The sequence below is a fragment of the Oryx dammah genome, unplaced genomic scaffold (assembly GCF_014754425.2).
Source record: "Oryx dammah isolate SB20612 unplaced genomic scaffold, SCBI_Odam_1.1 HiC_scaffold_11203, whole genome shotgun sequence".
In the NCBI taxonomy this organism is placed as follows: domain Eukaryota; kingdom Metazoa; phylum Chordata; class Mammalia; order Artiodactyla; family Bovidae; genus Oryx; species Oryx dammah.
Window position 1 is genome coordinate 4691994 of NW_024080596.1, and position 11292 is coordinate 4703285.

The following is an 11292-nucleotide window of genomic DNA, read 5'->3' on the forward strand; positions in this document are numbered from 1 at the left end:
CAGTTCATTCTAAAGGAGATCAACCCTGGGATTTCTTTGGAAGGAATGATGCTAAAGCTGAAACTCCAATACTTTGGCCACCTCATGCAAAGAGTTGACTCATTGGAAAAGACTCTGATGCTGGGAGGGATTGGGGGCAGGAGGAGAAGGGGACGACAGAGGATGAGATGGCTGGATGGCATCACGAACTCAAAGGACGTGAGTCTGAATGAACTCCGGGAGTTGGTGATGGACAGGGAGGCCTGGCGTGCTGCAATTCATGGGGTCGCAAAGAGTCGGACACGACTGAGCGACTCAACTTAACTGAACTGAATAATGAGCGATGTTGAACATCTTTTCATGTGTTTGTTATCCGTCTGTATGTCTTCTTTGGAGAAATGTCTGTTTAGGTCTTTTCCCTAGTTTTAGATTGGGTTATTTATTTTTCTGGCATTGAGTTGTATGAGCTACTTATATATTTTGGAAGTTAATCCTTTGTCAGTTGTTTCATTGAAAATAATGCTATTATTTTCTCCCATTCTGAGGGTTGTCTTTTCACCCTTCTTATAGTTTCCTTTGCTGTGCAAAAGCTTTTAAGTTTAATCAAGTCCCACTTGTTTACTTTTATTTTTATTTTTGTTACTCTAGGAGGTGGGTCACAGATGATCTTGCTTTGATTTTTGTCATTGAGTGTTCTGCCTATGTTTTCCTCTAAGAGTTTTATAGTTTCTGGTCTCACATTTAGGTCTTTAATCCATTTTGAGTTTATCTTTGTGTATGGTGTTAGGAAGTGTTCTAATTTCATTCTTTTACAAGTAGCTGTCCAGTTTAGTCTTTGTTAATTTTGTTTAGTCTTTGTTAGTTTGATTAGCATGTGTCTTGGCATGTTTCTCCTTGAATTTATCATGTATGGGGCTCTTTGTGCCTCTTGGATTTTATTGACTATTTCCTTTTCCATGTTGAGGAAATTTTCAACTATAATCTCTTCAAAAATTTTCTCATACCCTTTATTTTCCTCCTCTTCTTCTGGGACCCCTATAATTCAAATGTTGGTGCATTTGATACTGTCCCAGAGGTCCCTGAGACTATTCTCAGTTTTTTCCATTCTTTTTTATTTTGCTCTTCAGAAGTTATTGCCACCATTTTATCTTCCAGCTCACTGATTCATTCTTCTGCTTTAGATATTCTGCTAATGATTACTTCTAGAGTATTTTTAATTTCAGTAATTGTGTTGTTTGTCTCTGTATATTTGTTCTTTAATTCTTTTAGGTCTTTGTTAATTGATTCTTACATTTTCTCCTTTTTGTTTTCAAGGTTTTTGATCATTTTTACTATCATCATTCTGAATTTTTTTTTTTTTTTTCAGGGAGTTTGACTATTTCCTCTTCATTGATTTGGACTTCTGTGTTTCTAATTTGTTCTTTCATTTGCATAGTATTTCTCTGCCTTTTTACTATTATTTTTTAACTTATTGTGTTTGAGGTCTCCTTTTCCCGGGTTTCAAGATTGAATTCTTTCTTCCTTTTGGTTTCTTCCCTCCTAAAGTTGGTCCAGTGGTTTGGGTAACCTTCATATAGGATGAAATTTATGCTGAGTTTTTGTTTTTCCTCTGATGGGCAAGACTGAGTGAGGTGGTAATCCTGTCTGCGGATGATTGGGTTTGTATATTTGTTTTGCTTGTTGTTTACATGACGCATCCTGCACAGAGTGCTACTGGTGGTTGGGTGATGCTGGGTCTTGTATTTAAGTGTCTTCCTTTGTGTGAGTTCTCACTATTTGCTACTCCCTAGGGTTAGTTCTCTGGTAGCCTAAAGTCTTGAAGTCAGTGTTCCTACTCCAAAGGCTCAGGGCTTGATCTCTGGTCAGGAATGAAGATTCCACAAGTGCTTTGTTATGGCATTAAGTTAGATTAAAACAAATATCCAAAAATGAGAAACCAAAGATGAACCCCAAACAAATGGCATTTACAAAATCAGGCAAATAATAATTAAAATATAGAATATACACCCATGAGCAAAGTCAAAACATTCCAACAAAAATAAAGTACAAGAGATTAACTTGGCAAACAAAGGAAATAAAAAATTATATTTACCAGTTAAGAACAAAACTAACTAAAGCACAAAGTGGAAAACAAAACTAAAGCAAGGTACCAATGGGGAATAAAGCAATAAAAATGAAACTAACAACTATGTTAAGAGGAAAGGAAAGAAAAAAAGAATAGATATACAAAGTTAAATAGAGATAGATGAAAGAGATTTATATACATTAATGATTAGCTGCAAAGGGAAAAAAGAACAGTATGAAAGGAAAACAAAGGAATAAATGTAGAAAAAGTATAGTAGGTTTAAAAAATTAAAATTATAAAAACGAGAAAAGAAAAAGAAAAAAAAAAAAACAGAAAAAGAAAGAAAAAAGGAAAACTCTACAGAACTGTAAAAGCCCAATGTAGATGCAGAGGTTTATAACAACAATAGAAAGTGTGACTGAATATACACATATGCATATATACCCATAAGCAAAATCAAAACAGTCCAACAAAAGTAAAGTATAATAGATTGACCTGGTGAACAAAGGAAACCAACAATTATATCTACCAGAACAAAACTAACTAAAGCACATACTGGAAAACAAAACTAAAGCAAGGTGTCAGTTGGGGAATAAAGCACTGAAAATAAAACTAACAAATATGTTTAGAGGAAAAGAAAGAAAAATTAAATATGCAAAGTTAAATACAGGTAGATAAATATTTAGATACATTAAAGATCAATTGCAAGGAGAAAAGAATGGTAGGAAAAGCAAACAAGGGAATAAATGTAGAAAAAATAATAATAGGTTTAGAAAATTAAAAATTAAAATTAAAAACAAGAGGGAGAGAAACAAAAACAACAACAAAAAAAGGAAAACTCCTCAGAATTGCAAAAGCCCAAGTAGAGGCAGAGATTTATAACAACAATAAAAAGTGGGACTGAGAAAAAAAAAAGAAAAGAAAACAAAGCTCAAAAACTTAATTTGATTTCATAGTGCCAATAAAATCAACTATAACAAAGAAGAGAAAAAAAGGAAAAAAAAAATCCAAAAGAATCTACAGAAGAATCAAAACATAAGAATAATAAATGTTTTTCTTGAGTCACTGCTGTCAGAATCCTTTCCCTTGCTGGGAGTCAGAACCCACCTCACCTCCCTAGGTTGCCCTCTGACACTGTGCTGATCTCTGGACCTATTGTGCGGGCAGCTCAGATTCTAACCTGGTCCTACTCCTCTGTGTTCTTGCCTCCAATGTCCACAGCTATCAGAACGAATGCATTTTCTTTTGTGGGAGCTCTCAATGACCTTTTATATACTCCATAGACATGGTCTGCCTAGTTGATTGTGTGGATTTAATTTGCAGCTTGTACAGGTGGTGGGAAGGTTTTGGGTCTTCTTCCTTCGTCACATTGGCCCTGGGTTTCAGTTGTAGTTTTATTTCCACCTCTGCATGTGGGTCATCCACTGGGGTTTGCTCCTGACGCTGCACTGGAGGACTTGGGTTTGCCCCTGTGAAGGTCATGTGTGGAGGTGGTGCAGCTGCTTGAGTTGCAGTGGTTTTGGCAGCACTAGGTACTCAGAGGAATTGGCTGCTAGGGCAGCAGGAAATATAGTGCTCTAGAAGGGTATGGAAACCAGTATTGGTCAATACTTCCCAGTATTCTTGCCTAGAAAGCCCCACTCCCTGACAGAGAAGCCTGGCAGGCCACAGTCTACAGGGACGCAAAGAGTCAGATACACTGAAGCGACACTGCAGGCATAGATGCAATACGTTTTTTGCCTATGGCATCTCTGCCCCAGTGAGAGTTGAGCGTGAAGGCGGCACACCTGCTTGGCTTGTGGGGACCCTGATGGCGTCAAGTGTGCAGGAACACTGACTGCCCCCACTGCAGGAGTTGTGGCCCTATCAAATTTTTTTTCCAAGCCTCTTGTAGCTGGCCATCAGAAGGTCTCTTTGGCCCGTCTTTCTCTGTAGCTCTGCCTACTCAGGCACTTAGAGGGCTTCCTTGCCTGGGGTCATTCTCTGTTGTTCATGCATCAGGAACATACAGGGGTCCCCCTGGCTGGGGTCCTACCCTGTAGATCAGCACGTCACACTGAGTGGAGTCCTACTCTTAGCTCAGTGCATCAGGCATTTGATGGGTGAGCCTCTCTATTGTTCAGCTGCCAATGCTGGTGTGTGTGGAGAGAGAGGCTATGGTGATGGCTCCACCCCTACGTGTGATTCAGCAGTATTGCCTTGCTTCCATGGTTGCCCAACTTTCCTCCACAGGTATTTCCCATGACAATCTCCTCCCTCACATCCCCTCGATCCTTCTCTCCATAGTCAACAGCAGCACTTGCCCTGAGATTGCTCCACAGTCCCTAAACTCCAGCTGCCAGCTGCTGCACAGGGGATCTACATCCCTGTCCAGGGTATGTATGACTGTGCCAAGGGCTGTCTGATTCTCATTCCATTTAAGCTGCCACAGATCACTATTTCACTCTAAGCCTTAAATGTTTCTCCTCTGACTCACACAATTGCCCTGATGTGGGGCTTGGACCCCTGCTTCAGTTCCCCCACCCACCAAGGGCAGGTCCAGTCCTACTAACATTCTTGTTTTTTCCCCTAGTTCCTTTGTCCTACCAAGTTTTGTGTGGTTCTATGTATTCATTTCTGCTGGTCAGGTACTCCTGTTCATTCTCACCTGGTGTTCTGCATGCACTTCTGTGTCTGAAGGTGTATTCCTGATGTATCTGTGGAGAGAGATGTACTCTATGTCCATCTACTCCTCCGCCATCTTATTCTCTCTCAGCCCAATTGTTAATGGATACAGGGTTCTAACTAACTATGAATATGTTAAAAGAAATGCCTCTTAGGGTTCTCCAGAGAAACAGAACCAGTGCTTGAGATACTATATCAGGGGACTCTCTCTTTTATGAGACATTGCCTCACACAATTATGGAGGGTGAAAAGCCCCATGATCTGCTCTCTACCAGCTATAGATTCTGGAAAGTTGGTGGTGTAATTCAACATGAGTCTGAAGACTTAAAAACTAGGGGAAACCCTGATATAAATCCCAGTCCAAGGTCTGAAGAAGATGAGACAAAATATCCCAATTCAAGCTGGCAGGCAGGAAGAAAAAGGGTGTGACTTCCTTCCTATTCCACCTTTTGTTCTAGTTAGTGCTTTAATGAATTGGATGATGTCCACCCACATGGAAAAGGGCAATCTTATTTATGGGGTCCATGGATTCAAATGCTCATCTCAATCAGAAATGCCATCAAAGACACAGTCAAAAACAATGTTTAATCATGGCCTCCTATGGGTAGTCAAGTTGACATATAAAATTAACCACCATAGACACTTAGTATTACACTCAACAACGTAATGGGGTAGGCGTTGCAAATGGTTTATTGGGAAACAAATTAGAAATTAAGTCATGAGTTGGATAGGATAACAGGTTTTCTGAACTTGCATTATGACTAATCTTTCAATGGGTTGAATATGAAGGAGATATTAAGGAGGACAATTCAGAGTTGGAGGAAGGCAGAGAATTGCAAGCAATTGGGGGAAATACTTAGATAAGATATTAGACACATGGATTGGGATCAGTAGAATGCTGCATTTTTGAGTTTTTAGGAAAAATAATTCTGTGCTTCGGAATGAGCATTGAGTAAATATTGAAGATGAATTATACTGCTAGAGTAATATGGTAAAGGTATCCACTCTAACCAGCTCTTTTCAACATAATACTGAAAGTCTTAGACAGAAAAATTATATGGGAAAAAGAAAAGGAATCCAAATCAGAAAAGAAGAAATTAAGATATTTCTGTTTGCAGATGACATGATCCTGCATATAGAAAACTCTAAAGACTCCATCAGAAAAACAAAGTGCTAGAGCTAATCAATGAATTCAGAAAAGTTGCAGGATATGAAATCAACATGCAAAAATCAGTGTTTTTATATACTGACAATAAACTATCCAAAAGAAATTAAGAACACAATCCTATTTACTATATATTTACTATTTATAGTATTTACTATATAGTATATAAATACTACTTACTATATATTTACTATTGGAGAAGGAAATGGCAACCTACTCCAGTATTCTTGCTTGGAGAATCCTATGGACAGAGGAGCCTGGTGGGCTGCTGTTCATGGGGTCGCACAGAGTTGAACACGACTGAAGCAACTGAGCATCCATGCATGCATATATTTACTATAGTGTGAAAAATAATAAAATTCTGGGAATAAATTTAACTAAGTGGCTTAAAGATCTACATATTGAAAACTATAAAAACAGTGATGAAAACATTGAAGACACAAATAAATAGAAATATATCCTGTATTTATAGATTGAAAGAATCAACATTGTTAAAATGTCTATAATACTCAAAGTAATTTACAGATTCAATGGAATTTTTTATCAAAATCCCAGTCACATTTCTCACCGAAATGGAAAAAAAAAATCCTTTAGTGTGGAACTATTAAAGATGCCAAATAGCCGAAGTAAGCTTGAGACAGAACAAAACTAGAGACATCACAATTCCTATTGAGAAGCTGTATTATCATACTACATATTACATGACATTACAAGCCTATATTATCAAAGCAGTATCGAATGTGAATAAAAGCAGACAGAAACCAATGGAACAGAACAGAGAGCCCAGGAATAAACTCACACATACAAAGTCAATTAATCTTGGACAAGAGCACTAAAAAATACACAATGTTGAATAACTGATGTTGAGAAAACTGTATAGTAACATGATGAAAAAGTGAAATTGGACCCTGATCTTATACCACTCACAAAAATTAACTGCAAATGAATCAAAGCTTAAATATAAGATATGTAATAATAAAAACTCCCACAAGAAAATATAAGAAGAAAGCTCCATGACGTTGTTCCTGGCAATGATTTCTTAGATATGACATCAAAAGCACAGGCTATATATATATATATATATATAAAGTGGAACTGCATCAAAATAAAAGCTCTGCACAGCAAGCAGAAAATCACCAAAATGAAAATGCAAATTATGGAATGGGAGAAAATATTTATAAACCATACATCTAATAGTTCAGTTCAGTTCAGTTCAGTTCAGTCTCTCAGTCGTGTCCGACTCTTTGCAACCCCATGAATCGCACCATGCCAGGCCTCCCTGTCCATCACCATCTCCTGGAGTTCATTCAGACTCATGTCCATCGAGTCCGTGATGCCATCCAGCCATCTCATCCTGGGTCGTCCCCTTCTCCTCCTGCCCCCAATCTCTCCCATCATCAGAGTCTTTTCCAATGAGTCAACTCTTCACGTGAGGTGGCCAAAGTACTGGAACTTCAGCTCTAGCATCATTCCTTCCAAAGAAATCCCAGGGTTGATCTCCTTCAGAATGGACCGATTGGATCTCCTTGCAGTCCAAGGGACTCTCAAGACTTTTCTCCAACACCACAGTTCAAAAGCGTCAATTCTTCAGCTCTTAGCCTTCTTCACAGTCCAACTCTCACATCCATACATGACCACAGGAAAAACCATAGCCTTGACTAGACTGACCTTAGTCGGTAAAGTAATGTCTCTGCTTTTGAATATACTATCTAGATTGGTCATAACATAGTTAGTACTGAAAATATCTAAGGAACTTTTAAAATTCAGTTACAAGATTATCATTATTCAATTAAAATTGGGAAAAGATGTGAATAGATATTTTTCCAGATATGATGTACAAATGGCCATCAGGTATCCAAAAAGATGCCCCAAATCAGTAATTTCAAATGCAAGTCAAAGCAGTGAGATATTACCTCACAGCTATTAAAATAACCATTTAAAAATGTAAAAAGATAACAAGTTTGGGTGAGGATGTTGTACAGTGTTGTACAACCACCATCTCCTTTTTCATCACCCCGAAGGAAAGTTATGACCAACCTAGATAACATATTGAAAAGCAGAGATAGTACTTTGCCAACAAAGGTCCATCTAGTCAAGACTATGGTTTTTCCAGCGGTCATGTATGGATGTGAGAGTTGGACTATGAAGAAAGCTGAGTGCCAAAGAATTGATGCTTTTGAACTATGGTGTTGGAGAAGACTCTTGAGACTGCAAGGAGATCCAACCAGTCCATTCTAAAGGAGATCAGTCCTGGGTGTTCACTGGAAAGATTGATGTTGAAGCTGAAACTCCAATACTTTGGCCACCTCATGCAAAGAGTTGACTCATTTGAAAAGACCCTGATGCTGGGAGGGGTTGGGGGCAGGAGGAAAAGGAGACGACCCAGGATGAGATGGCTGGATGGCATCACCGACTCGATGGACATGAGTCTGAGTGTACTCCAGGAGTTGGTGATGGACAGGAAGGCCTGGCGTGCTGTGATTCATGGGGTCACAAAGAGTCGTGCACACCTGAGTGACTGAACTGAACTGAACTGAACTGAACTGAATCTTTAGGAGTCACTCTCCACTGTTTCCTCTTCTAAGCCCCTGAGACCCAGTAATCTATCCCCTATCTCTACAGATTTTTCTAGTCTGGCCATATCATATCAATGGAATCATACAATATATGACCAATGTATCAAGTGTCTTTTACTAAATATAACATTTTCAAGTTTCATTCATGTTTTAGTGTCACTATTGTGTTTCATTTTATTGCTGAATAATATTCCATTGTTTGAATATACCTCATTTGTTTATCCACTTGTCTACTGCTAGATATTTGTTTCCACATTTTGGTTATTATAATGCTACCATGAACATTCATGTACATATTCTTACCTTTTAATATTTGTAAATTTTACAGATCAAAAAGAATCCTGTTATTGATTTAATTTTAATATATTTGAGCTCTGATGATATTTTATGTTTCATATAAGTATAACTTTAATAATATGTATTCTTACATAATATACCTTTATATAATATATATTTTGACTTAATAATAATAAGCTTTCTGTTTATCCTTTTTAACCAGATTTCCATTAGCATTTACCTCTTTTCTTTTTCTCTTCTTTTTTCACACTTCACCCTATGAGAATTATATTAACCCATCTGATGACATATATGCATATACATAGAGTATATGTGTATATGCATGTATTGCTAAATAGAATATTGCCTGCCATATCAGTAAACAAAGTATGTCACAGTCATCAGCACTTGCAGCCACCACCATGTTGAGCTGATGAATCCTGAGATAACTCAGGAAGGAAAAGAATACCTGTCGTCTAGCAGCCATCAGACTGTAGCCAGTACCCACATGCAACCCTGAGGAAACTTAGGAAGTGAAAACACAGGATACTGACTCCAGATAGCTGAGGTGCCGATCAAAGGAATGATTTCAATGAACTCAGACCCTTACATCATCCCATTCATAGAAAACACTAAATTCCTTGACTTGAGACAACTTTAATTAACAATAATTAATTTTAGACCTTAAAGAAAATAATTTTCTTTAATTTACAATGATCTTTTAGGCTATCTTCTGTCTGTTGCAAAACTCCTATATATGCTAACAACCCCCTCATGTCCTTGGAACAATTTTCTTAGAGTTACTTGAAAACCTTCTAGTTCTAAAAAGCCCCACTGAATAAAACCCAACTCCCAACCTTTAAATAACTTTTTAGTTAACAGTATGTAAAAAAAAAATGCACAAACAAATACTGATTTATTTCAGAATGTTATTTAGAACATTTTTGCCGAAATGAATTACACAAATTTAAGCAACTGCACAAGGATAACATTCAATATCTTTTGTGAAACAGTTTTCTAAATAACTTTAAGCATCTGCCTACAATGCAGGAGACCTGGGTTCGATCCCTGGGTTGGGAAGATCCCCTGGAGAAGAAAATGGCAACCCACTCCAGTGTTCTTGCCTGGATATTCCCATGGATGGAGGAGCCTGGTGGGCTACAGTCCATGGGGTCGCAAAGAGTCAGACACGACTGAGTGACTTTACTTTCACTTTCACTTTCACTTTTATAAAGTAGTAAATTAAAAAAAATCAAAATAATTATTAACTATGTTGAACAAACACATTTATGTGATATAGACAAGTACATTACATTTCTACGTAATGAACTTTTTGTAAAATAAAATAAGGAAATGAAATTCCAAGACCAAAACTGCAATATCTGAACCTAGGACAAAAGAAGCTCTGTATAGTTGCCAGATGCAGACAGACACCTGGATGGAGAATGCACAACTCAGGGACAGAAGCTAAACATAATAAACTCCACTTCTTCGGTGATCAGATACTTTAGGCATAGAACACAGTGAGTGTTGGTGCTGATGGAATACAAACCCACAATATTTCTTTTATGGGCAACTGAGAAAATGTATTTAGAAAATTGTGATCACTGAGGTCACAACTCAGAAAATAAATAAAGAGAAGAGGAGACCCAATTTCTGCCTATTCACATTTGTGAATGTTCTCAGAAACACACGTGCACAAAATGGACTCAACTGAAGACAGAAGATGTGAACTGAGCCTATAGGTACTATCCAAGAAAAACTGAATTTGCCTCCTAAGTCCAACAAAAATAATTGACTCCTAAAAGAAATAATCTCCTCAGAGAAAAACAGGATAATCTCACTATATGTGAGAAACATGCTCACCAGTCCAAATTCAAGGGATGGACTTGGAGAAACGAAGCACAGTGAAAGCAAGACTTTCAATGACGATCTTGCAAGATTGGGTGTCTGGTGGGCAGGCACACCCAAGGTGGTTAAAACAAGCAATTTAATCTTTGGCATGATGCTTTTGAACTGTGGTGTTAGAGAAGACTCTTGAGAGTCCTTGGACTCCAAGGAGATCCAACTAATCCATCCTAAAGGAGATTAGTCCTGGGTGTTCATTGGAGGCACTGATGTTGAAGCTGAAACTACAATACTTTGGCCACCTGATGCAAAAAGCTGACTCATTTGAAAAGACCCTGATGCTGAGAAAGATTGAGGGTGGGACGAGAAGGGGATGACCAGGATGAGATGGCTGGATGGCATCACTGACACAATGGACATGGGTTTGGGTGGACTCTGGGAGTTGGTGATGGACAGGGAGGCCTGGTGTGCTGCGGTTCATGGGGTCGCAAAGAGTTGAACACAGCTTAGTGACTGAACTGAACTGAACTGGATAGTCTTTCCAGCAGTCATGTACAGTTGTTAGAGTTGGACGATAAAGAAGGCAGAGTGTCGGAGAGTTGATGCTTTTGAACTCTAGTGGTGGAGAGGACTCTTGACAGTCCCTTGAACAGGAAGAAGATCAAACCAGTCAATCCAAAAGGAAATCAATGCTGAATACTCATTGGAAGGACTGATTC